Source organism: Capricornis sumatraensis, chromosome 4 (assembly GCF_032405125.1).
Source record: "Capricornis sumatraensis isolate serow.1 chromosome 4, serow.2, whole genome shotgun sequence".
NCBI lineage: Eukaryota > Metazoa > Chordata > Mammalia > Artiodactyla > Bovidae > Capricornis > Capricornis sumatraensis.
This window is the reverse complement of record NC_091072.1, coordinates 32,647,524-32,672,358: the sequence shown is the minus strand read 5'-3', so window position 1 is coordinate 32,672,358 and position 24,835 is coordinate 32,647,524.

Below are 24,835 nucleotides of genomic sequence, written 5' to 3'. Positions count from 1 at the left end.
GAGAGTGCAATTTCATAATCTTTTAAGATAGTAAAAAGTTTGCAAATTGGGATGTCTTCACCCCAATTAAGAGGTGCTTAGTACACTGGGATGCAAAAGAAAGTATTAGAACTATTATTCATAGTATTTTACCAAAAAAAAAAAAAATAAGGTCTTCTAATAGTGGATATGGAGGTTCATAGTAATATGCTCTAAATACTAACAGGAATGTATGCTCACAATTTTTTTTGTTTTGTTTTTACTGATGGAATGCTGTGTTAATTTTCTTTTATTGCTTAAAAAATTACTCAAACATAGCAGCTTAAAATAATATCTGTTCATAAGCTCACATTACTCTAAGTTAGAACTCCAAGCCCAGATTAGGTGGGTTCTCTGATAAGGTTCTCGAAGGGCTGAAATCAAGAGATGGACCTGCTGTGTCCTCAGAGTGTTAATTCAGGACAGATCCAGTGCCAAGTATCCTCTGGTTGTTGGCAGAGTCCAGGCCTGGCTGATGCCTGGAGCCCATTTTCAGCTCACAGAGGTTGAGCTCCAATCTTTACTGAAGTTTTCTCCTATGTCCAATCTCTTCCTTCAGGAAGAGCCCAGGTTTTTTGAAGACTCACATCATTAGGTGTGGCCCACCCAGGGAAGTCTCTATTTTAATTTATTCAAATTCAACTAAATTGGCATCCTTAATCACATCTGCAAAGTCTTTTCACTGTTGCTCTATAATTTAATCTAATTTTTATATTCACATTCTGACCCAGTCCTGGGAAGGGAATTTACAGAGTCAAGACACAAGGGAACAGGAATCTTCTTGTCCATATCAAAATTCTACCTCTCACACATGTATTATCAAAGAAGTGTAGCATTCACTGTTCTCCCATATAAATGCTGTAACTTTTTTGGAGCCTACCATCTAATCTCTATGGTTACACAGGAGTTGGGGAGAAATGTAAAGTCTATAATAACTGAATAAAAAAAAAAAACAGAGAATTTCATAGAATAAATGAAACCACTTACTATTGCACAAATTCAGGTTTCCACACTTGCTTAATGTATGGTCTTAGTATATTTTACACCATAAATATAGACTTGCATTCTACACCAGGTGCCTGAAGCATCCAAATGATCTTTGAACATGTTAAGTAAAATATTTTTCAATACTCCGATTTATGTGTACAGAAATATAAGGGGATAGGATGAGACTTATATCACAATGGAAAATCAGAATCTTTCTTCAAATTATGCATGGGTATCTTGATTTTTGTTTCCTGAGTGGCTCAGACAGTAAAGAGTCTGCCTACAGTGCAGGAGACCTGGGTTTGATCCCCCATTGGGAAGGTCCCCTGAAAAGGGAATGGCAACCTGCTCCACTATTCTTACCATGAGAATCCCATGGACAGAGGAGCCTGGTGGGCTACAGTCCATGAGATCACAAAGGTCAAACACAACTGAGCGACTACCCATTCACACACATATCATAATTTTTAATTGACTTTCTCAGTGGCATCTAGGATTGTGCCCCTGTATAAATCATGCATGATCTCTTCTGTAACCAACATTTTTCTTGAGTCAAATAAAATCCTTTGGTTGCTGCCTTCTTGGGGTTGAACGCCCTCATTCTCTGATTGGTGCCTCCCTGAGGTCTCTTCCATTTAAAAAGAGGCAGTTCAGGTTCTGACTGCATCATGACACAGTGGACTCTCTTTGAGGGTGGAAATTTTAAGCTGAATCAAGCAAATTCAGTAAAATAAATCTTCAATAATATTCCTACAACTGATGAGAATAAGTATCACTTTTGGTTTGTTCTCTTTCACTGATTTGAAAGATAACTAGGATGCTAGAAAACACCTTCAGATGAGGGTTCTGTCCATGGCAAAAAGCACCCTGAGATTCCTTTCTGAGACTTCATCAACCATCAAAAACTAACCTAACTCTTCTTCCCAGGGGACCTCAAAATCAGCTCATTTCATTTACTCTGTATGGTTATTAATTCCATGTGGTTATCAAGGACAAGACTGAGCAGTCACTCCTCATCAGCAAGCTTGCAAGCATGGAGTCACAGCAAATTTTGTCAGTCCACTGATGGATATTAAAAAACTCAAGGGCAAACAATCTGGGGAAAGCCAGGGGTTAAACTGAATGAGCCTAAACTCTAAATAATAGTTATGAAATTGTCATAGACCAGAACTAAACCAAATAGGTCTCTTCATCTGATTTGGTCTAGGGTCTGAACTCTTTCTATAGACTCAGAATTAGTGTCTGAGGCACTACTAATACCTCCATTTTCTTGCAGATGCTCAGGAATGTGTTTTAGAAATTTATACCATGGGTGCTTTAGCATATGGATCATGAATTTGGTTCAGTAAGCTGTTCCCACCCACAAGCAGGTTCCACAGAGCATTCTGTTGTAAGCTGTGGGCCACTACATTGGTTCATGTCAGCCTCTACAGAGCACTGAACCCATGTTCTTGATTAAATTCCTTTAAGCTTATATTTAAGGTCCTCCTGCCATTTTCCCAGGGAAAGTGAGGGATGTCTTTTTCTTTTTATTTGTTTTACTTTCTCCCATGTTTATAATTTGCTCTTAAGGGAAATGGACTTCCTTTTCTAGTTCAGTCACACTGATAGTCTCAGTCTAACACGTCGATGGTAGGTAGCATTTGGCAATGATCACATTCCGTGAATGGATATTCTATCTTGTCGCAGTTTAGAATGCCTGGTGTTTGGAGGAGCAATAAACTTTATTTACATATTTGCCTTTGCCAACTGTAAATTTCCCTTTTATCGTTGTTGGCCTTATGGGGCTGTAAACATTTGTCGTTCGCTCTGTGAAAGTTCACCCTGGATAAGAAACACTGAAGTAACAAATGTGGCCTTGTTTCTTCAGTCTCCTGAAATAAAACACGATTTCTCCAAATGATCCATTTTCAATATATGTATCTGTTTGATTCTTCTTTTTTTAATTCAGTTTTTTGAAACAGTCCTTATTTTCTTTACAGCCCTTCATAATTGAGGGGAAAGGTGTTAATTTTTTTTTTTCCCATAGAGCATACCTTGCAGATGCAACCCATATGTCATCTGTTTTCCTATGTATTTTGTGTCGCTAGTACCATATGCCTCAAATGATTGATCTTGCCGTTCTGAGGAAGCTCAAGATACATATATTTTAAGTCTCTCCTGTAGGAAATAACATGGCCCTCTATTACTCCTTAAGATTAATGTGCTAAAAGCCTCTGCTCATCTCTAATGGATGATCCATAATTTACATCAAAATTTCAATCACTTTAAATTAGTACAGCCATTTCTTTAATGAATCTTCCTACTAAAATCTTCTCTGATTTTCACCAAACTATCCAGAGTCATGGCTGTTTACCAGTTTTGTTTCATTTTTCCACATAAAACCCGAGTCCCTGGAGCAATTCCATTTGAGTTTTTGAAATTAATTAATAAATGACGTGTATTCCTCTAAAATCAATATAGTCCTTACACTCTTGTGAGAAATACTCTATTATCCATCACCCTGTTTTCATCTTCTATTGGATTTCATAAGAAGGAAAAGAGAAAAAAACATGTGTAAGCTACTAACAGACATATAAATATTATGAGAGTCATCTCAAAAAATAAGGTTGTTTATTTCTTATCTGTCCCCATTGAGCGGTACAAGAATAAGTCACATTAATTCTGATGGGATTTAGCAGTCAAAGTTTTCTCTGCCTCAGCAGAAGGGATGTGTGTGGGTAGAGCAAAGGAGAAAGTTGAAAAATGAATGTGTCTGCCAAAATGTTTTATCGTGATTGTTATTTAATGAATATTGCCTCTTAATATGAGTTCAGCTAATTATAGATATAGCTATCTAGTACATATTTGTGTGTGCTCAGCTGTGTCCAACTCTTTGCAACCCCATGGCCTGTAGCCCTCCAAGCTGCTCTGTCCATGGGATTCTCCAGGCAAGAATTCTGGAATAGGTTGCTATTTCCTACTCCAGGGGATCTTCCCCTCCCAGGGGTCGAACTCGCATTGGCAGGCAGATTCTTTACCTACTCTATAATAAAAATAAACACTGATTTACTAGTTACATCTGAAAGTGGGTTTAAAAAATTAATCAGTCTTCATGAGGGACAGGAAGACTTAATCTGCTTCAGATGAGCAACCTGAATGTAAGAGGATAGCCTGGTACATGCTGGTATTGAGATGGAAATAAATGATTCCACACTGTTCAGCTAAGATGGCCTTAGACCAAGGGTTTCTTTGTCATCAGCCAAACTTCAGTGTGATTCTCCATGAAGCCTACTGGGGGTTTCCTTCCATAAAGTGGGGATTTTTGAACTGGGCTCAAGGAGCTAAGTGAGCTATGGCTTTGGAAAGTTCCAGGATGCAGGCACGGAGTGGGTGGAGGCCAACAGGACCCAGGCCAACCCCTTCTGCCTTAAAGCTGGAACAGCAATTCTCTCTTAGCTGTTTTATGTATTAGTCTTCTTTGCTGGATTTACTGTGAAGAAAGGACTCAAGAATTAAAAACAAAGAAAAAAAGCTATTGTAAAGCACTGTAATAACACAGGCATCTGGATGGAGTCAAGGTATCCTCTGAGAGAAAATTCTAAGAAAGGTCATAATCAGGAAAAAAAACAGGAACAGCTGTGGGACTTGGGGTTAAATCTCACTGTGTGCCATCTCCTTCCTGACAACATGCAGACATGTGTGCAGAATAACCCCACACATGCGTGTGTGTGTGTGTGTGCATGTGTATATAGGCTTTCTTGGCTCAGACATTAAAGAATCCACCTGCAATTTGAGAGACCTGGGTTCGATCCCTGGGTTGGGAAGATACACTTATAGGAAGGCATGACAACCCACTCTAGTATTCTTGCCTGGAGAATCCCCATGGACAGAGGAGCCTGGCAAACTATAGTCCATGGGGTCTCAAAGAGTTGGACATGACTGAGTGACTTTCATAAATACATATATATATGTATAGTTATTGTTGTTCAGTCACTCAATTGTATCTAACTCGTTGTGACCCCATGGACTACAGCACTGTGTGTGTTTATATATTTTTTCTATATATATGAGTGTATATATATGTGTGTGTGTGTGTGTGTGTAGAGAGAGTATATACATATACATAGATCACACATCCATATGCATATAATCACACAAACACACACACATTGAAAGAGAGAGAAAATGTAACAACACACATTGCTTAATATTATGTTTCATTGATTGTGTCAAACATTAGATTTACCTGAAAGAACCAGACAGAGAAGGTCCTCGCCCTCCCAGGAAGACAAACAATGAGCAAGTAAACAATAAACACATGAATAATTACAGATATTAAGTGCTGATATAAATGAACAGAAGGGTTCATTTGTCATCTCATCGACAGAGAGACTGGTTAGATGCTAGGAGGTATACAATAGGGTGCCCAGTTGAAGGACTCAGAAGGCTTGGGACCAAGTGCTGTTTCAGTTTTGGTTCTGTTGTTAATTGTCTTGGGTCATGTGGACAACGGAAATTTGTCAGGTGAGATGATTTCCATGGTGGGGGTCCTTGTGACATACCCTGGGGTGGCCTTTACTGTTTTGAACTTGGTCTAACTAGCTGTGGACACATACATCTTCCTTTAAACAGCTGAAGAACAAATGCATGGAAGAGTTTGCTGAGGGCTAGGATAAGACCAGCAAAGACACACACATCTTCAAGTTTCCTGATATCTGGCCAAAGTCAGTTGTTCAGGTTTCAATCTGACAAACTATCTTAGAGATCATGAGATAGACAGAAATCCCAAGCAAAAATTCACCGTGTGGCAGGTAGAAGCCGAAGAACCATGGAGAGCACATGCCCACTCTCGGGGTGCAGGTGGTCCTCACCATGTGGAAACGCCACACAGTGTTGCTAGATGTTGGATTAAGTTAAGTCGCTTGCTAAGTCGTGTCCGACTCTTTGCGACCCCGTGGACTCCAGGAGGAGCCCACCAGGCTCCTCTGTCCATGGGATTCTCCAGGCAAGAATACTGGAGTGGGTTGCCATTTCCTTCTCCAGGGGATCTTCCCAACCCAGGGATCAAACCCAGGTCTTCAGCCTTGCAGGCAGACGCTTTAACCTCTGAGCCACCAGGGATGTTAGGATTTAAAAGGCACTCAAAACTCAAATGTTCCTGTAAAAGTTCTCCAGTTTTTAATGTTGCCGACTAATACAAAGATAACTGTGGGAAATAGCTTCAGTTAGGGTCAGACTACAGGACTCAGGTTAGTACCAATGTATTTGGCCACTCCCTTTCTGATTCTCCAACAAGCAAGTGAAGTATCAAGAGATGAAGCACTTTCCTCAGGCACAGAAATACCACAGTAAATGGGCGTTACACCTAGAGTCTTCCTCTCTGATCTCATCCAGGTATTCCCACCACTTTCCATCATTCCTAGGAGACACATCTACAGCTCACATTCAAGGAATTAAGTATCAGATCCTCAGTTCAATAAACATCTTTGATTTAAAAGGTATAGAAGCTGAAAACCCCAACTCAACTGAACCTCCTGGGCAATAAGCTACCTAGGAAAAACAATTGCGTGGGAGTAATTTACAGGACTCAGATCTCATTGGATGGTGGGGACAGCTTCGGAAAGAATCAGAATAGTTCTGAGCTTGTTCTAACTTCAGTAGGCAAATTTCACATCTCTATTCAAGTAGAGAGACAGCTATAATGAGCTTGTACATATGCATCACTGTTTTTCCAGTTTTGTTTATTTTGATTCCCCAACTTTGGGGTGGGGGGCAGATTTCACTGGGTCCTGAGGTTCTAAGCTTAGTGAAGTGAGTTTCAAAAAATGGAAAGCAGGAGAAACCTGTGTGTGTGTGTGTGTGTGTGTGTGTGTGTGTGTGTCTGTGTGTGAATGATTGGGGGCAGGGAAAGCATTGAGGAGGTAGATACCATGGCATTTATTTTGAGAGGTGAGTTTGAAATACGACTTATCTGATTTGAAGCAAAGAATTCAGAGATTTGGAGTCCACTCTGTAGGGATGATAGTTGAAGCAACAGATACAAGTAAAATTATCTGGAAAAAATGTTATGTTGAGGGGGCAGGAGAGAAAAGAGAATGGAGCAGAGGGGAGATGAGAAGGAAGAGGGTCTAGGCTCAGTGAGGTTGGTGAGGTGTAGCCATTTTTGATGCAACCAGAAGAGAATTTCCACCAGCTCTCATCATGACATCTACCACCTGTCTGCACCTGTGACCGACTCACCTGTACCCATTCCTCCCATCACAAGGCCACCCCTGCACCACTGCTCAGGGTCTCCTCCCTACTTGTGCCCCTTGCCTACCCTGCCACCCCAGGCAGTGCTCCACCCATGTTCCCTTTACGCCTGTGTCATAGATTTTCCCTTCTTTATCTTACCATCTTTCCACTACCTACCTCTCACATTCTCTCCTTTCTCGGAAAGCAAATCTGTTTAGAAAGACATATCGGTCTTTGCTTTTGTCCAACTCTCTGCCTGTTTCCTCTTTATTTAAATTGAATTTTATTTTTTATTGGAGTAGAGTTGCTTTACAATGCTGTGTTAGTTTCTGTTGTCCAAGGAAGTGAATCAGCTATATGTATCCATATATCTTCCCCCTCTTGGACCTCCCTCCCAGACTCCCATTTCACTCATCTAGGTCGCCACCGAGCACCACGTTGAGCTTGCTGTGCTTTATAGCAGGTTCCCACTCACTTACACCATGGCTTCATCTCCATCATTCCAGCCATGAGTGCTTTTGCCAGACATGAAGGACCCGGATCCAGTTTTGGATGCTCAGTCCTCAGTTCTTACTTGATCTCCAGCATGACTAGACACAAACTGGTCACCCCCTTCTCCTTCAGAAGACTTCCTCCCTCGGCTTCTGTGGTTTCCATCCCATCTCATGGGCTGATCCTTGTCAGTTTCCTTTGCCTTTTCTAGCTGTAGTTGGATCTATAGGAGGGGCCTTTTTAATAGCATAGGTAGAAATTAGGTAGAAGGCAGTCTTAGGGGCAGAGGTCTGCTTGTTGACTTTATCCTTTTCCCTTTATCTAGTCAGTGAATGTTAATATTATGTAACTTGTAAAACACTGGTTGACTCAAATCTAAGACATGGGTATCATTCTAGATGGGCTGATGGTTGGTCATAGAAACCACTCATCCATGCTGCCTGGCAGAGTGACTCCATTGAGAGACACACAATAGATGGTGGTGGTTGAATGAGTCATGAAAACCTGAATGAATGGGCATCAAGTTAGACTTCCTTCAGCATAAGTGCTGGGACTCGTGTATTCATCAGCAGTTACATACAAATAAGGCTATTAGTGTTTCGAAGCTGCAGCTATGCAGAATACTTAATGTCTCCTGGTGCTTGAGGATCAGTAAGGATTTCTTTTAGGATTATCTAAATCATTAACATCATCTTTTCCATGTTCCCACTGTCACTTATCTACCACATTCCATTTGCAGAGCAAATCCAAGTCAGAGGTTGGTATCCTGAAGTTCAAAGATCATTTGTCTATTTCCATCTTTTCACTGTTTTAGAACTTTAAAAATTCAGCCTGGCAATAAATATTTGCTCATCTTCACCATTATATTCCATCTTCCCTGTGGTTAAAAAATGAAAACTTACATGCACAGCATAATTAATTATAGTTTGATATGGTATATTTTTAAATGATGCTTTAATGAAAACCACCAGATATTAAAAAATGCAAAGATGTATATTTCAGAGTGCCTTGAAATCAGCAGAGATGCATCTGCATATTTCAGTCTCATATACGAAAAGAGGGCAATTATCTTCTGAATTATCACATCCAGGTATTAATCACTGACGTTTTGTAGTTGTCCAAAGGTCATAGGGAAAGATTCTGTTCTTGCATAAAACTGCAGGTCTTACTCAAATTACATTGTACCTTCTACATTCACACATGATGTAACTGTCCAAATCATTTGATCAAAGAACTGTTTAGGATTTATTTTTCTGGTTGCTTGAAAACACTTCAGGTATTTCCCTAGCATCCCATGTTTTTGTACTAGTTCATGAACCTGACACACTTGGAAGTTCTTTTGGACTCGTTACTTAGATATTAGGAGCAAAGAGCCATGGAAAATGATGCACAGAAACACCCTACGCACAGCAAGAGGAAACCATGCATAATAATTCAAAAGAACTGGGGCAACATCACCAGGACATACTGCATTTAGAGGTATTTAGTTTATTCATCAAGAACTCTCTTATAAATTGGGCTTGTGGAACCCAAGTGAGTTATACCACCAGCCAGTCTGATGGTGACCATGCCAGAGCACCAGACCAGCTTAGCTGCATCCTCCGCAGAATGATGCCCTCATGCTCAGCCCATGACACTGTCCTGTCCGTATTATCTCCTCTGCTTAGACTGTGGCTCCTCCCTTGACTACGCTGATGCTTTTGGTCCCATCTGTCAGTCAATGAGAGCCACCATGATGGACAAAATTCCTGCCAGTGAGGCTCAAGGTCACACGGCCACTGAGCATAATGGGTATCATGGGTTGTATGAGTGCAGTGGGTTGTGTAGTTTTGTTTTGCTTTTTTCCCCATGGTAACTGGGGAAAGATATCTGAGTGTGTCAATCAGGCCCTAGTAGTAGAACTCACCAAAAGTAGCAGCAGAAGAGAGAACAGGTAGGCAGGGTTGAGAGACACCCGTAAGATGTGCTTGCCTGTCATGAAGTCCTTGGTCCAACAGCATCAACATCACTTGGGAATTTAGAAATGCCAAATCTCAGTCCCTTCTTCAGACCTGCTCAGTCTGAAACTGTGGGGATGGAACCCAACAATATGTGTGTTAACAAGCTCTCTGAGTGATTTGGATGCATGCCTGTGTCGCAGAACCATAGCAGTGAAGGATGAAGAAGCCTTCTGGGGCTGGAGATAACCCAAAGGGGCAAGAGTAAAGTTGGTGAAAACAAACCCAGCAAGAAATGGAATTGGGAGAAACGGTTAAGAGAACAGAGGGGTGGCTTTTGGTAGAGCACTGTCAACCTGCGGCCTTGTGTCTCAGCAAGAAAGCCTCCTTCTAGTCTACCCTAGCCTCTCTCACTGCTGTCTGATTTTTTCCAGCGCTGGAATGTAGCTAAGAGAAATGGAGATACCTGTTCAGAGGATCGCTGAGAGGAGACTTTGAACAGACAAATCAAGTGTTCCCTTCATAGAAGGATTGGAAGAGAAGGATAAGGCTGGGAAGACTTAGAAGTTTTAACAGATGTTGTCCCAGACAATATATGTTATAGGAAAAAAAAGTCATTCAAATAACTAAAAGTCTTCACACCTCCCTAGACTAGGACAATTTTGCAGAATGAACTGTTTTCCTATAAGTGGTTAATAACATAAAGATTACCAGGGATCTGTTCAAATTATTTGAAGACTCACAGATTAGATTTTTCTAGGATGAAAAATAGTTCTTTGGTCTAGAAGGTGCATCAGGAAAAGAACTTTAGAAGCTTTTGGAAAAGCTCTTTGCACAGTCATGCTTTTGGTCTTGATTCTCACACCGTTACCCTGCCTCTCCTCATCACCAGCTCTTAGCATTTTGCCCAGGATTCCAGACATGTGGTCCTGGGAGATCGTGGGCAGGCTCCTGTGGGCTCAGGCGGAAGGAGCTGGTCTGGGGGCTCCACTGCCCACCCTCTTAGCCATTTGCTCTTTGGGGGACATTCAGTCTTGTGTCATTGCACCCTTTTGGTAGAACAATAGTTCAATTTCTTATTTATTCTAAATATTATTGCAGAGCTTGGGTTATCCTTTACTATTTTTGAAGGTGAAAATTTTAAACTTGTAAGGGTTGGGGAGTGATGGAACAGCTCAAAAAAATTGCATTGTAATAAATCATCAGCTCGATGGAACTCATCCAAGCAATATGAAGGAACTACAAAATGAGGTAGCTGTGCGACTAACAAAAATATGTGATTTATCATTTAAAACAGCCGCTCCACTAGAAGACTGGAAGACTGCCAAGATGACACCCATCTCCTTAATAGAACTAGAGGTGATCTCAGAAATTATACATCTGTGGGTTTCATATTGATGCTAAGAAAAATCTCTTTACAATTAAAATAATCTCCCCTACAGCCTTGCACATAGTTTGTAAAACTCACTTGGGCTACACAATTGTCATGACGTCTAGAAAATTGCCTTTTTGACACCCATGTTATCTCTCAAGGCATCAACGTCCGTGCTAAGTCCAAAAGAGGTCCAATCCACACAGTTGTAGACACTCTAGGGACACATATTTTTTGTGAGTTAAATAGGCCAGTCCATGTAGAGTCCAGGGCATGGTGTGGTATGGCCTGGCACAGAGGTGACATTTAAAGGTATTTGGTGTTGCTGGCATGCTGTTGTCTTCATTGTTATGGCTCATGCAAACAAGCATTAAAAGACACATGAGCCATTGTGTAAGTTTGTCCCCCGCTGCCCTCCTCTTCATTTCCTTACTTCTCATTCGTGCCTCCTTCTTGTATCTGGCATGGAGGACAAGGAAACTTTATCTTATGGTTGAAATATGGTATGATGCATTCCACGTATTACAGCGATCAAGAAACAGTTGCTCTCTCCCAGGATGTGGTGATCTGAGGGGCAGATAGTGAAATGGAAGGAAGGCCATTTAACTATGTTAAATGGGGAAGGCGGAAGCCATCAAAGTAACTTCTAGAATCATTAGGTGAGAATGTTCTTCTGCAGCTCAGCACCATTACTTTTACCAGGCCCAGATCTAAGAAGGGCAGAGGACTCATACTTGTTGAACATCAGCTGTTGGCCCATTTATTCTCCTGAAGGCCCTAGGAGGAAGGGCATCCTCTCTATTTTGTAGATGAGGGACCTGGAGCCTCAGAGGGGCTGGTTTAAGTTCATGGTAGACAGCAGCTTGGATTCCTCCTAGAAGGGCTCCTGTCCTTTTTCCTCCATCAAAATACCCCTCTCGCATACCTACTGAGGAGAATGACAGTTTGTATGACACTTTGCAAACTTCCTGAAAACTACATCAGCAGCGAAAAGATAGTATTCTTTGAATGTAATTTACTGATGCATTCTCTAGTTGAATCTGTCAAGGCAACTGAGTCCCAGAGAGCAATCAAAAATTCTGTTGTGAGATGGCTAACAAGCACATGAAAAGATGCTCAACTTCACTCATTCTCAGAGAAATGCAAATCAAAACCAGAGTAAGGTAGCATCTCATGCTGGTTTAAATGGCTGCCATCAAAAAGTCTACAAACAATAAATTCTGGACAGGGTGCAGAGAAAAAGGAACCCTCTTACACTCTTGATGGGAATGCAAACTAGCACAACCACTATAGAGAACAGTATGGAGAGTCCTTTAAAAACTGGAAATAGAACTGCCGGACAACCCAGTAATCCCACTGCTGGGCATACACACCGAGAAAACCAGAATTGAAAGAGACACGTATACCCCAATGTTCATCACAGCACTGTTTACAATAGCTAGGACATGGAAGCAATCTAGATGTCCATCAGCAGATGAATGGATAAGGAAGTTGTGGTACATATACACAGTGGAATATTACTCAGCTATGAAAAAAGAATGCATCTGAGTCATTTCTAATGAGGTGGATGAAACTGGAGTCTATTATACAGAGACAAGTAAGTCAGAAAGGAAAATACCAATACAGTATATCAACACATACATATGGAATTTAGAAAGATGGTAACAATGACACTATATGCAAGACAGCAAAAGAAACACAGATGTAAAGAACAGACTTTTGGAATGTGTGGGAGAAGTCATGGGTGGAATAATGAGAGAGAATAGCATTGAAACATGTATATTACCATATGTGAAATAGACGGCCAGGCCAAATTCGATGCATGAAACAGGGTGCTCAAAGCTAGTTCACTGGGACAACCCAGAGGCAAGGGATGGGGAGGGAAGAGGGATGGGGGTTTGGGATGGGGGGATACATGTATACCCATGGCTGAGTCATGTTAATGTATGGCAAAACCACCACAATATTGTAAAGTAATTAGCCTCCAATTAAAATAAATAAAATTTTAAAAAAATATCCGTATGGATTAAATGGACAAGGGGAAAAAAAAAAAACAAAAAACCTCATTTCAAAAAGGCAGGCTTTCACCAGGGAAAGATTAAGTATGAGATACTCCAAGAAAGTAGACTTAGTATAGTATATATGTTCCCTATACTGATGACTCAGAAGACCAGGCAACCATGAAGTATCGATATTCACTGAGAATACATTTTTAGGGTATGTTAGGAAGAGAAAAACTGATGAAAATCTCCAGAGAACATGAAATGACAGTCTAAGACTAAGCATCAACTTGGCAGGTAAATTAAATTTGATCCAGGCAAGTGTCACACAACATATATAATGAATAAATGTGTGTGCACATACGTGTGTTTTGTTCAGTGGAATGTTTAATGGCCCTTTATCCATGATGAATTACAAATTATCTCTAAACCTCTCATGACAAAAGCAGAAGCATCCGTTCTGAGAACTGAGAATGTCTATTTCATGCAGAGCAGCTGTAAGAGAATAAAGTGTGTATACACAATATGTGAATTAATATTAGACCATATTAATTAAGAAGTACACTGAAATGGCACAATCTGCCTAATAGTCACGTGTGCAGGTTTCTGAATCTGTTGTGTGCTCACACTTTGTGTCTGTGTTTACTTGCATCCTTCGTTTCATAAACGAAACAGCAGCACGAGAAAACAACAGCAGAACAGTACAGAAATGTGTCAGGAGATTTGCAAGAGCTGTGAGTGAGGAGTAAGTCCTCCAAGAAGAAAAATCAGAACGGCGCATGTAGAAACGAGGGCAAGCAAGAGGCCAGGGTGGTGGGTGTGCAGTGGGGAATACGGAACGAATGGTATTACGGAAACCCATGGACACTCTTGCTTTGTTTACTCAGTAGCAGAGAAACCAGGCAGGCACTGGGGAAAGCCAGGAGGCGGCAAGTGTAAAGAGAGAGACAGAAACAGATTCTCAGCGCAGTGTCCGCAATTCCACTGGGGAGCTTATTGAGTTTCGACTGGATTCAAACATTGGAGGGAGGTTTGCCAAAGGGATTCTGCGTTGCTCCCAGTAAGAACAACACGGGCAGTTTGTTGTCAAGGATAAAACTACAAGGATGTTCAATTCCACTGCTTCGGGGCACACACTCTGCTGATCACCATCTGGGGACTGGAAGGAATGGCCCCGGTAGCCCTGTGTTGCACAGTTAGGTGTATTCCGGGGGTGTGGGGCGGGAGGGTTGCATCTTCGGGAGCCTGCAGCATCGGCTGTGCTGGAGAGAAGGTACCAGACTCTTGGCCTCATTGGCCTGTTCTGGTGTGGTGATTATGATGTCCGCCCTCCCGCTCTTTTAGGTTTTACAAGTCTCCAGTTCACAAGGGGGCTGCTAAACTAGACTGGAGACATGGTTTAAGCCCATCACTGCGACAGAGTTTGCACAAATTGTAAAGGAAAGTTGTCAGGTTGCCTAGACAACTAGAAACCCCCTAGGGGTCTCTCCTGCCCTGGGGGTAGAGCTGCCTGCTGGACCACAGGCTCCTCCTCTGGGCCGCCAGCCCTCTCCCTCCACAGCCACAAAGTTAGCCACATCCTTTGACCCGAAACCAAGTGGTTGCCAGAAAGAAAACAAGTAAACAAAACGAACCAAAAACCCAACCTTGGTTTTTGTACAATTTAGAGTCGCTACAAAAATGTGCATGTTGGTATCCTCCTGCAAATTCCCTCCTTTCATTTTGCATTGGGGGCCCTCATTCCAGTGTATAAAAGGATTAGATTTGCCAGGGGCAGAGCTAAAGAAACTAGATATGCTTTTTTTTTTTTTCTTAAACATTTTATTTTATATCAGAGTATAGACAATTAACAGTGTTGTGATAGGTTGACAGCAAAGCAACTCAGTCATGCATATATATATCATGCATGATATATAGATGATATATATACCATGCATGATATATATATGATATATATACCATGCATGATATATACATATATTTGCATGATTTATATATATATATATACATATATATATATCCGTTCTTCCCCAAACTCTCCTCCTAGCCAGGCTGCCACATATCACTAAGCAGAGTTCTTTGTGCTATACAGTGAGTCCTTGTTGGTTATCCATTTTAAATATAGCAGTGTGCACATGTCCACCCCAGACTCCCTAACTGTCCCCTCTTTCCTTTGTTCTCTATCTTTCCGACTGGGTGCTGTGGGTCATTAAGGTAAATCCTGTACTGTCCACCTAAAGGGACTCTGTCTAAACTGCTGTCATTCCAACAGTAATAAGAGGGAGTGATGGCCCTTCTTATTAACAGCTGGGTGTGTTATCAGTAAATATGCCTGAGCCAGCATCACCCATCAGTATACATCCAGACCCTGCAGGCTTGCATGCCTGGGAGGAGTCGGTTCATAACCATCATCACCAGTGAGATACAGTGCTTCTAAACAACTGGGAAACTGTAGCCACATCACTCAAGTCATTTCATCACTCATCTGTCAACACTTCTTCTGTATCTGGTGCGTTTGATTTTTTTTTTTTTTTTTCTGCTGGGATTCTGATGGTTACTGTGAGCAATTCAAGGCCTTTGCATTTAAGTATCATTTTTACCCGTCTCTACCTCCATTTCTAGCAGAGAAGGAATTTTTCAATCTTTGAAAATGCATCAGGCTGAGTATTTGAATAAATGGTTAACCGCTGTGTGAAGACCGTTCTCACTGGCTCCCTATTGCCAGAGCTGAGCCTCTTTCCTGTCAATTATTGAGGCTTGTGATTACAATGACTAATGGTAAGCCTACAGCCACTCTCTCCTACATGTCCATCAATAACAGCATGAGGAATATAAATGGGATCAGATGGGGAAAGGCAGTAAGTCATATTCAATAGGGGCCTCTTTTTGTTTTCCTGTAAGTTGCCTTCTAAATGGCTATTTCTGTTTGTCCAGACTAGCAGTGTCACATAACATGCAGCCTTTTCTTTCATGACAGATTTATATCAGTATTCATACTGTCTGGACCCTCGGCTCAAAGAAGCCAAACATAACTTTGGGGAGCTGCTGAGCAAGAGCAAAGCTGGGTACCATTTTGGGGAGCCAATGGCAGGAATGGATATGATTTGGCTTATAAGAAGGGAGGAAAAAAGATCTAACAATAGTATTTGGTTTATACTAGCACGAATTTAGTTAAACATGAAAACTGTATCTTAGTACTGCTTGGTAAATTTCATTCATTTTTGATCCCCTGGAGATAAATAATGTTTGACAGTGCAGAAAATGGGTGATATTTTATAATAATATCATTGTCTATAGTCTCTGATAAGTAGAGCTCTTGTGGTACAAAGCTAACGTGTCATCTCAATCAACTTGGATGTGCAGTGGTTTTCAGGTCCTTAAAAAGTTGTACCTGGAAGGAAATAATAGCTGAAATTGATGAAGTTCTGGTGGGAGTGATTATCATCGGGTGAGGGATTTTGACAGCAGAGACAAACTTTTTTGGGGAAAGTCACTCATTAAACAAGTCAGGTAGACTTTTGCAGAGCATGTGGGCTTCTGATTATAAAAAAACCTGAGCAGGTTTGATAGCAGGAAAGGAATGCCTGTCACTCAAAGATTATGCGTGATAGCCTCAAACTGGCATATTACTCTGAATGTTTTTAAATTCCCAGGATACTGCATTTCCTTAAACAGATTTACTAAAGTGAAATCTGAAGCCTGCATGAGTCAAGAAGTTCTTTGTAATTTCACCCATTAGGACCTCTTAGGATTCTGCTACAGATGAGGTGTTCAGAACTCAAAATAAAGTAGAAAACATAAAAAACCATGTAGGAAACCAGAATACGACTCACATCATGTACATTGCTGTCTGTTACACAAGAGCAACGCAGGGCTTGTTAAACCTTTTTGGCTTGCAGAGAAACTTCTACTTTGGAACACTCTTTACCCTCCACCTTATCCTGTGAAAACTGGGAGTTCAGCATCCCTTTTCTTTCTTCCTATCTCAGCTGTCATGACTACGATCACACTGTGTCTTTATCATCTATAATATGGATACTATAGCTCCCCATTAGTCGCAGTTGTAATAGGTCTTTCTGGCTTAATGTGTATAGGAAACTATATAGTGGCTGAGAAAAGTTGGCAAACCCTGTATGCCGTTTCATACTGTTAACTGAATAACTGAAATCTAGAACTTTCTATGGCTTCCCTGGTAGTTCAGCTGGTAAAGAATCTGCCTGCCATACAGGAGACGCTGGTTTGGTTCCTGGGTTGTGAAGATCTGCTGGAGAAGGAGCAGGCTACCTACTCTGGTATTCTTGGGCTTTCTGTAATAGACATCAATAGAAGAGAGATAAAGCAAATTTTGGTGTGAATGATTAGCAATATTGAATGGTGTTCAAGGAGCAAATGCCAAATTCCTTCTTTCAAATCAAGATGTTATATCATATTTGTAAAGACAAGCAATGGTGGTTTTCTTACCTTTACTTTGATTTATATTTTCATAAAACATATTTTTATAAGCATACAGTAGTTCCATAAATAACTGAGCAATATATTGCCACTGTTCAATTCTTTGTTCCCATTTGCAATTTCTTAGCATGTGGGAAATTTCTCCTACCTTTCAATGGGAATGATGTATGTCTTACTGTCTGTAATGCTAAAGAGGTTACTGAAATTTTAGGAATAAAAAAGATCAAAGGGAAAGAAAATATTGACCTGTGGTTACCAAGTACAGCATAAAATTTGAAACTTCTACTGATAGTATTGGGCTTCCCTGAGTGGAGAAAATGCCCTGGAGAAGGGAATGGCAACCCACTCTCTTGGACAGAGGAGGCTGGCAGACTATAGTCCATGGGGTCACAAAGAGTCAGATACGACTGAGTGACTACCACACAATAATAGTATTAATTTAAAGATTATAAAATAATACAGATATCAGAACTTCAGTGAAAAATAATGTGAATTATTTTCCAAAACTAACCTAAATAAGGATATCATTTTAAATCATAAGTCAATGTAATAAAAGCATCAGTGTTTAGCTCTAACCTGATGTCAGCATTTTTATAACCCACACTCTGTTAATATCCTGAGTAGATAGAAAGGATAAACTGATAATCAGAGCTGACACCAAGGAACTTTGAACTGTTAGAATTTTCAGAAGTAATGTGATTAGTTTTGTGTCTAATGTGTTACCTGAGCTCATTCTACTATAGCAGATTCCAGAATAACCCCAATATCTATTTCAAATAAAACTTCCATTCAAATCAGATTGATCTGCCTATATTGCACTCTGATTGACAAAAAAAATTTTTTTTTCTTATATAGGTTATTTTGATGCATATTTGTATTTAAAACATTTTGGTAGCTTTTATATGATATAAGAATTTTCATTGTTAAAATGAGTATAATACTTGTTTGTCATGTAGTTTGCATCATATAATATAAAATCATTGTTTAGCGTGCACAGGGTTGTCCTGTTGCATAGAATCAAATAATTTCTCTTCTTTTGACTCCATTTCTAGTTCTCTTTTGGCAAACTGCAAGACCTTTGAGGATAAAACAAAACAAACAAAGCCTCAGGTTGCTGTGGTCTTCTATGAGACATGGTTGAGGGAAGCCCATAATTCATTCTGTCATTTCTTCAAAGGGAAAAGTTTCCAAAGTCATCATTATTGGACCGATAACCGTGTTGCACTTTCCAGAAGTCAGTGGGATCACACTGAGATATACAGGCTGCTCTAGACATTTTGACTTCTTTCATCCATATACTCTTCCTCACTGCCTACACTGTCTCTCTGGATGACAACATGTCTCCTACTTATTAAGACAAAGGCCAAGTGATAGGACAGATACCATCTTGCCTCATCCTCACCTCAAAATTCCCCTGTATTTTATTTATATTAGCATCTCCATCATTTAGCACAATGGTTGGCCATATAGAAGATAATCAGTATTAACTGAACAGCAGGGCTCCCATGTTGGACCACCACCATCCAGCATTGTTCCATGAGTTACCTCTTCTTTCTCATACATTGTCCATGTGTCCATTGATGTTAATGGTATTGGCTCTGTCCCCTTGGCTCAAAAATTGGATAGATGGAAAGCCTGGTAAGTTTCAGATAGTACAAAACATCTGACCAAACGGCAGGTTTTTAGATAAGTGTGGCATGATGGGAATGGAAGTCAAAGAACTCATTCTTTTTTTTTTTTTTTTTACTTTACAATACTGTATTGGTTTTGCCATACATTGACATGAATCCACCACAGGTGGACATGCGTTCCCAAACATGAACCCCCCCCCCCCACCTCCCACCCCATATCATCTCTCTGGATCATCCCCATGCACCAGCCCCAAGCATCCTGTATCCTGCATTGAACATAGACTGGCGATTTGTTTCTTACATGATAGTATACATGTTTCAATGCCATTCTCCCAAATCATCCCACCCTCTCCCTCTCCCTCAGAGTCCAAAAGTCTGCTCTACACATCTGTGTCTCTTTTGCTGTCTCGCATACAGGGCCATCATTACCATCTTTCTAAATTCCATATATATGTGTTAGTATACTGTATTGGTGTTTTACTTTCTGGCTTACTTCACTCTGTATAATTGGCTCCAGTTTCATCCATCTCATTAGAACTGATTCAAATGTATTCTTTTTAATGGCTAAGTAATACTCCATTGTGTATATGTACCACAGCTTTCTTATCCATTCATCTGCTGATGGACATCTAGGTTGTTTCTGAGGAATCAAAATAACAGAGAGGAGGATTGAAGAAGACATTGAGTATCAGCTGATGGATTAAGGCTTACTCTTCTATAGGCAGTGAGGACCCAAGGGCATTTCATGATTTTTGTTGCAACTTAATGGATCCTTATGCCCTTTCACTAAGGCAGGAATACAATGTACCTAACTTTCTCCAATATAACACAGGCATTCAAATGGTATTTTTTATTGCAAGTTATCTATTAAGTGAATTGAGAGTTTTTCTTTCTAAAGAACAGCTACTTTTTCTAACTTGTTAGAATTTGCAGTTCTAGATGGCCTGTTGATGACACTGGTCCAGAAATCACTCTCTGAGAATCACACTGGTCTGGCCTATTATTTTCATCACTGCTCTTGCAGTCCTAATACCTATCTCTCTCTTGTTGATGCCACAAAAATCTCAAGTTGGAAAACAGAAAGACATCCTTTATGCCTATTTATTTCTCTCTTACTTACTTCCTGTCATCCTACTTTTTTTTTAAAACATTCTTTCCAAGAATAATACAAACTCTTCTAACTAATCTACTTGTCTGCAATTTTCTCTACCTGCTACTTCTAGATTAATATTCTTTATTTTCTAAGTTTTTTTAAAAAATTCATTTTTAATTAGAAATTAATTGGTTTATAACATTGCATTGGTTACTGAAATACATCAGCATGAATCACCCACTAGTGTCCATATGCCCCCTCCCTCGGGACCTCCCTTCCACCTCAGCCTACCCCTCTAGGTTGTCACAGAGCACCAGGTTTGAGCACCGTGAATCATGCAGCAGATTCCCACTGGCTGGCTGGTTTTTTGTTTTTTTTTTTAGTTTACAATATTGTATTGGTTTTGCCATACATCAACATGAATCCACCACAGGTGTATACGTGTTCCCCACCCTGAACCCCCCTCCCACCACCTTCCCTGTACCATCCTTCTGGGTTATCCCAGTGCACATACAATGATGTGTATGTTTCAGTGCTATTCTCTTAACTCATCCCATGCTTTCTTTCCCCCGCTGTGTCAGCAAGTCTGTTCTCTATGTCTGCATCTCCACTGCTGCCCTGAAAATAGATTCATCAGTACTATCTTTCTAGATTCCATATATATATGTTAATATATGATATTTGTTTCTCTTTTTTTTACTTACTTCACTCTGTATAATAGGCTCTAGTTCATCCACCTCTTTAGAACTAATTCAAATGTGTTTATTTTTATGGCTGAGGAATATTCCATTGTATTTATGTACCACAGCTTCTTTACCCATTTATCTGTTGATAGACATCTAAGGTTGATTCCATGTCCAAGCTACTGTAAAAGGTTCTACAATGAACATCAGGGGATATGTGTCTTTTTAATGATGGTTTCCTCAGGGTATATGCCTGGTAGTGGAATTGTATATGCAGAGTACATCATGAGAAACACTGGGCTGGAATAAGCACAAGCTGGAATCAAGACTGCCGGGAGAAATATCAATAACCTCAGATATGCAGCTGACACCACCCTTAGGGCAGAAAGTGAAGAGGAACTAAAAAGCCTCTTGATGAAAGTGAAAGAGAAGAGTGAAAAAGTTGGCTTAAAGCTCAACATTCAGAAAACGAAGATCATGGCATCTGGTCCCATCATTTCATGGGAAATAGATGGGGAAACAGTGGAAACAGTGTCAGACTTTATTTTTGGGGGCTCCAAAATCACTACAGATGGTGACTGCAGCTATGAAATTAAAAGACACTTACTCCTTGGAAGAAAAGTTATAACCAACCTAGACAGCATATTAAAAAGCAGAGACATTACTTTACCAACAAAGGTCCATCTAGTCAAGGCTATGGTTTTTCCTGTGGTCATGTATGGATGTGAGAGTTGGACAGTAAAGAAAGCTGAGTGCCGAAGAATTAATGCTTTTGAACTGTGGTGTTGGAGAAGACTCTTTTTTTTTTTTTTTTAAGATAATGTCTTATTTCTTTCCTTCTTTCTTTCTTTCTTTCTTTCTTTTTTTTTTTTTTTTGAGAATGATAATACCTCGTTTAGAGGCAGCTTTTTCATTTTTATTTTTTATTTTACTTTACAATACTGTATTGGTTTTGCCATACATTGACATGAATCTGCACGGGTGGACATGAGTTCCCAATCCTGAACCCCCCTCCCACCTCCCTCCCCATATCATCTCTCTGGGTCATTCCAGTGCACCAGCCCCAAGCATCCTGTATCCTGTATCAAACACAGACTGGCGATTCATTTCTTACATGATAGTATACATGATTCAATGCCATTCTCCCAAATCATCCCACCTGCTCCCTCTCCCACAGATTCCAAAAGCCTGTTCTATACATCTGTGTCTCTTTTGCTGTCTCGCATACCTGGTTATCATTACCATCTTTCTAAATTCCATATATATGTGTTAGTATACTGTATTGGTGTTTTTCATTTTGGCTTACTTCACTCTGTATAATTGGCTCCAGTTTCATCCACCTTATTAGAACTGATTCAAATGTATTCTTTTTAATGGCTGAGTAACACTCCAATGTGTATATGTACCACTGATTTCTTATCCATTCATCTGCTGATGGACATCTAGGTTGCTTCCATGTCCTGGCTATTATAAACAGTGCTGCGATGAACATTGGGGTACACGTGTCTCTTTCAATTCTGGTTTCCTCGGTGTGTATGCCCAGCAGTGGGATTGCTGGGTCATAAGGCAGTTCTATTTCCAGTTTTTTAAAGAATCTCCACACTGTTCTCCATAGTGGCTCTACTAGTTTGCATTCCCACCCACAGTGTAAGAGTGTTCCCTTTTCTCCACACCCTCTCCAGCATTTATTGCTTGTAGACTTTTGGATCGCACCCATTCTGACTGGTGTGAAATGGTACCTGATTATGGTCTTGATTTGCGTTTCTCTGATAATGAGTGATGTTGAGCATCTTTTCATGTGTTTGTTAGCCATCTGTATGTCTTCTTTGGAGAAATGTCTGTTTGGTTCTTTGGCCCATTTTTTGATTGGGTCGTTTATTTTTCTGGAATTGAGCTGCAGGAGTTATTTGTATATTTTTGAGATTAGTTGTTTGTCAGTTGCTTCATTTGCTATTATTTTCTCCCATTCTGAAGGCTGTCTTTTCACCTTGCTTATAGTTTCCTTTGTTGTGCAGAAGCTTTTAATTTTAATTAGATCCCATTTGTTTATTTTTGCTTTTATTTCCAGTATTCTGGGTGGTGGATCATAGAGGATCCTGCTGTGATTTATGTCGGGGAGTGTTTTGCCTATGTTCTCCTCTAGGAGTTTTATAGTTTCTGGTCTTACATTTAGATCTTTAATCCATTTTGAGTTTATTTTTGTGTATGGTGTTAGAAAGTGTTCTAGTTTCATTCTTTTACAAGTGGTTGACCAGTTTTCCCAGCACCACTTGTTAAAGAGATTGTCTTTACTCCATTGTATATTCTTGCCTCCTTTGTCGAAGATAAGGTGTCCATATGTGTGTGGATATATCTCTGGGCTTTCTATTTTGTTCCATTGATCTATATGTCTGTCTTTGTGCCAGTACCATACTGTCTTGATGACTGTGGCTTTGTAGTAGAGCCTGAAGTCAGGCAGGTTGATTCCTCCAGTTCCATTCTTCTTTTTCAAGATTGCTTTGGCTATTTGAGGTTTTTTGTATTTCCATACAAATTGTGAAATTATTTGTTCTAGCTCTGTGAAAAATCCCACTGGTAGCTTGACAGGGATTGCATTGAATCTGTAGATTGCTTTGGGTAGTATACTCATTTTCACTATATTGATTCTTCTGATCCATGAACATGGTATATTTCTCCATCTATTAGTGTCCTCTTTGATTTCTTTCACCAGTGTTTTATAGTTTTCTATATATAGGTCTTTAGTTTCTTTAGGTAGATATTTTCCTAAGTATTTTATTTTTTTCATTGCAATGGTGAATGGAATTGTTTCCTTAATTTCTTTTTCTACTTTCTCATTATTAGTGTATAGGAATGCAAGGGATTTCTGTGTGTTGATTTTATATCATGCAACTTTACTATATTCATTGATTAGCTCTAGTAATTTTCTGGTGGAGTTTTTAGGGTTTTCTATGTAGAGGATCATGTCATCTGCAAACAGTGAGAGTTTTACTTCTTTTCTAATTTGGATTCCTTTTATTTCTTTTTCTGCTCTGATTGCTGTTGCCAAAACTTCCAGAACTATGTTGAATAGTAGTGGTGAAAGTGGGCACCCTTGTCTTGTTCCTGACTATAGGGGAAATGCTTTCAATTTTTCACCATTGAGGATAATGTTTGCTGTGGGTTTGTCATATATAGCTTTTATTATGTTGAGGTATGTTCCTTCTATTCCTGCTTTCTGGAGAGTTTTTATCATAAATGGATGTTGAATTTTGTCAAAGGCCTTCTCTGCATCTATTGAGATAATCATATGGCTTTTATTTTTCAATTTGTTAATTGGTAAATTACATTGATTGATTTGTGGATATTGAAGAATCCTTGCATCCCTGGGATAAAGCCCACTTGGTCATGGTGTATGATCTTTTTAGTGTGTTGTTGGAATCTGATTGCTAGAATTTTGTTGAGGATTTTTGCATCTATGTTCATCAGTGATATTGGCCTGTAGTTTTCTTTTTTTGTGACATCTGTGTCAGGCTTTGGTATTAGGGTGATGGTGGCCTCATAGAATGAGTTTGGAAGTTTACCTTCCTCTGCAATTTTCTGGAAGAGTTTGAGTAGGATAGGTGTTAGCTCTTCTCGAAATTTTTGGTAGAATTCAGCTGTGAAGCCATCTGGATTGGGCTTTTGTTTGCTGGAAGATTTCTGATTACAGTTTCAATTTCCGTGTTTGTGATGGGTCTGTTAAGATTTTCTATTTCTTCCTGGTTCAGTTTTGGAAAATTGTACTTTTCTAAGAATTTTTCCATTTCTTCCAAGTTGTCCATTTTATTGGCATATAATTGCTGATAGTAGTCTCTTATGATCCTTTGTATTTCTGTGTTGTCTGTTGTGATCTCTCCATTTTCATTTCTAATTATATTGATTTGATTTTTCTCCCTTTGTTTCTTGATGAGTCTGGCTAATGGTTTGTCAATTTTA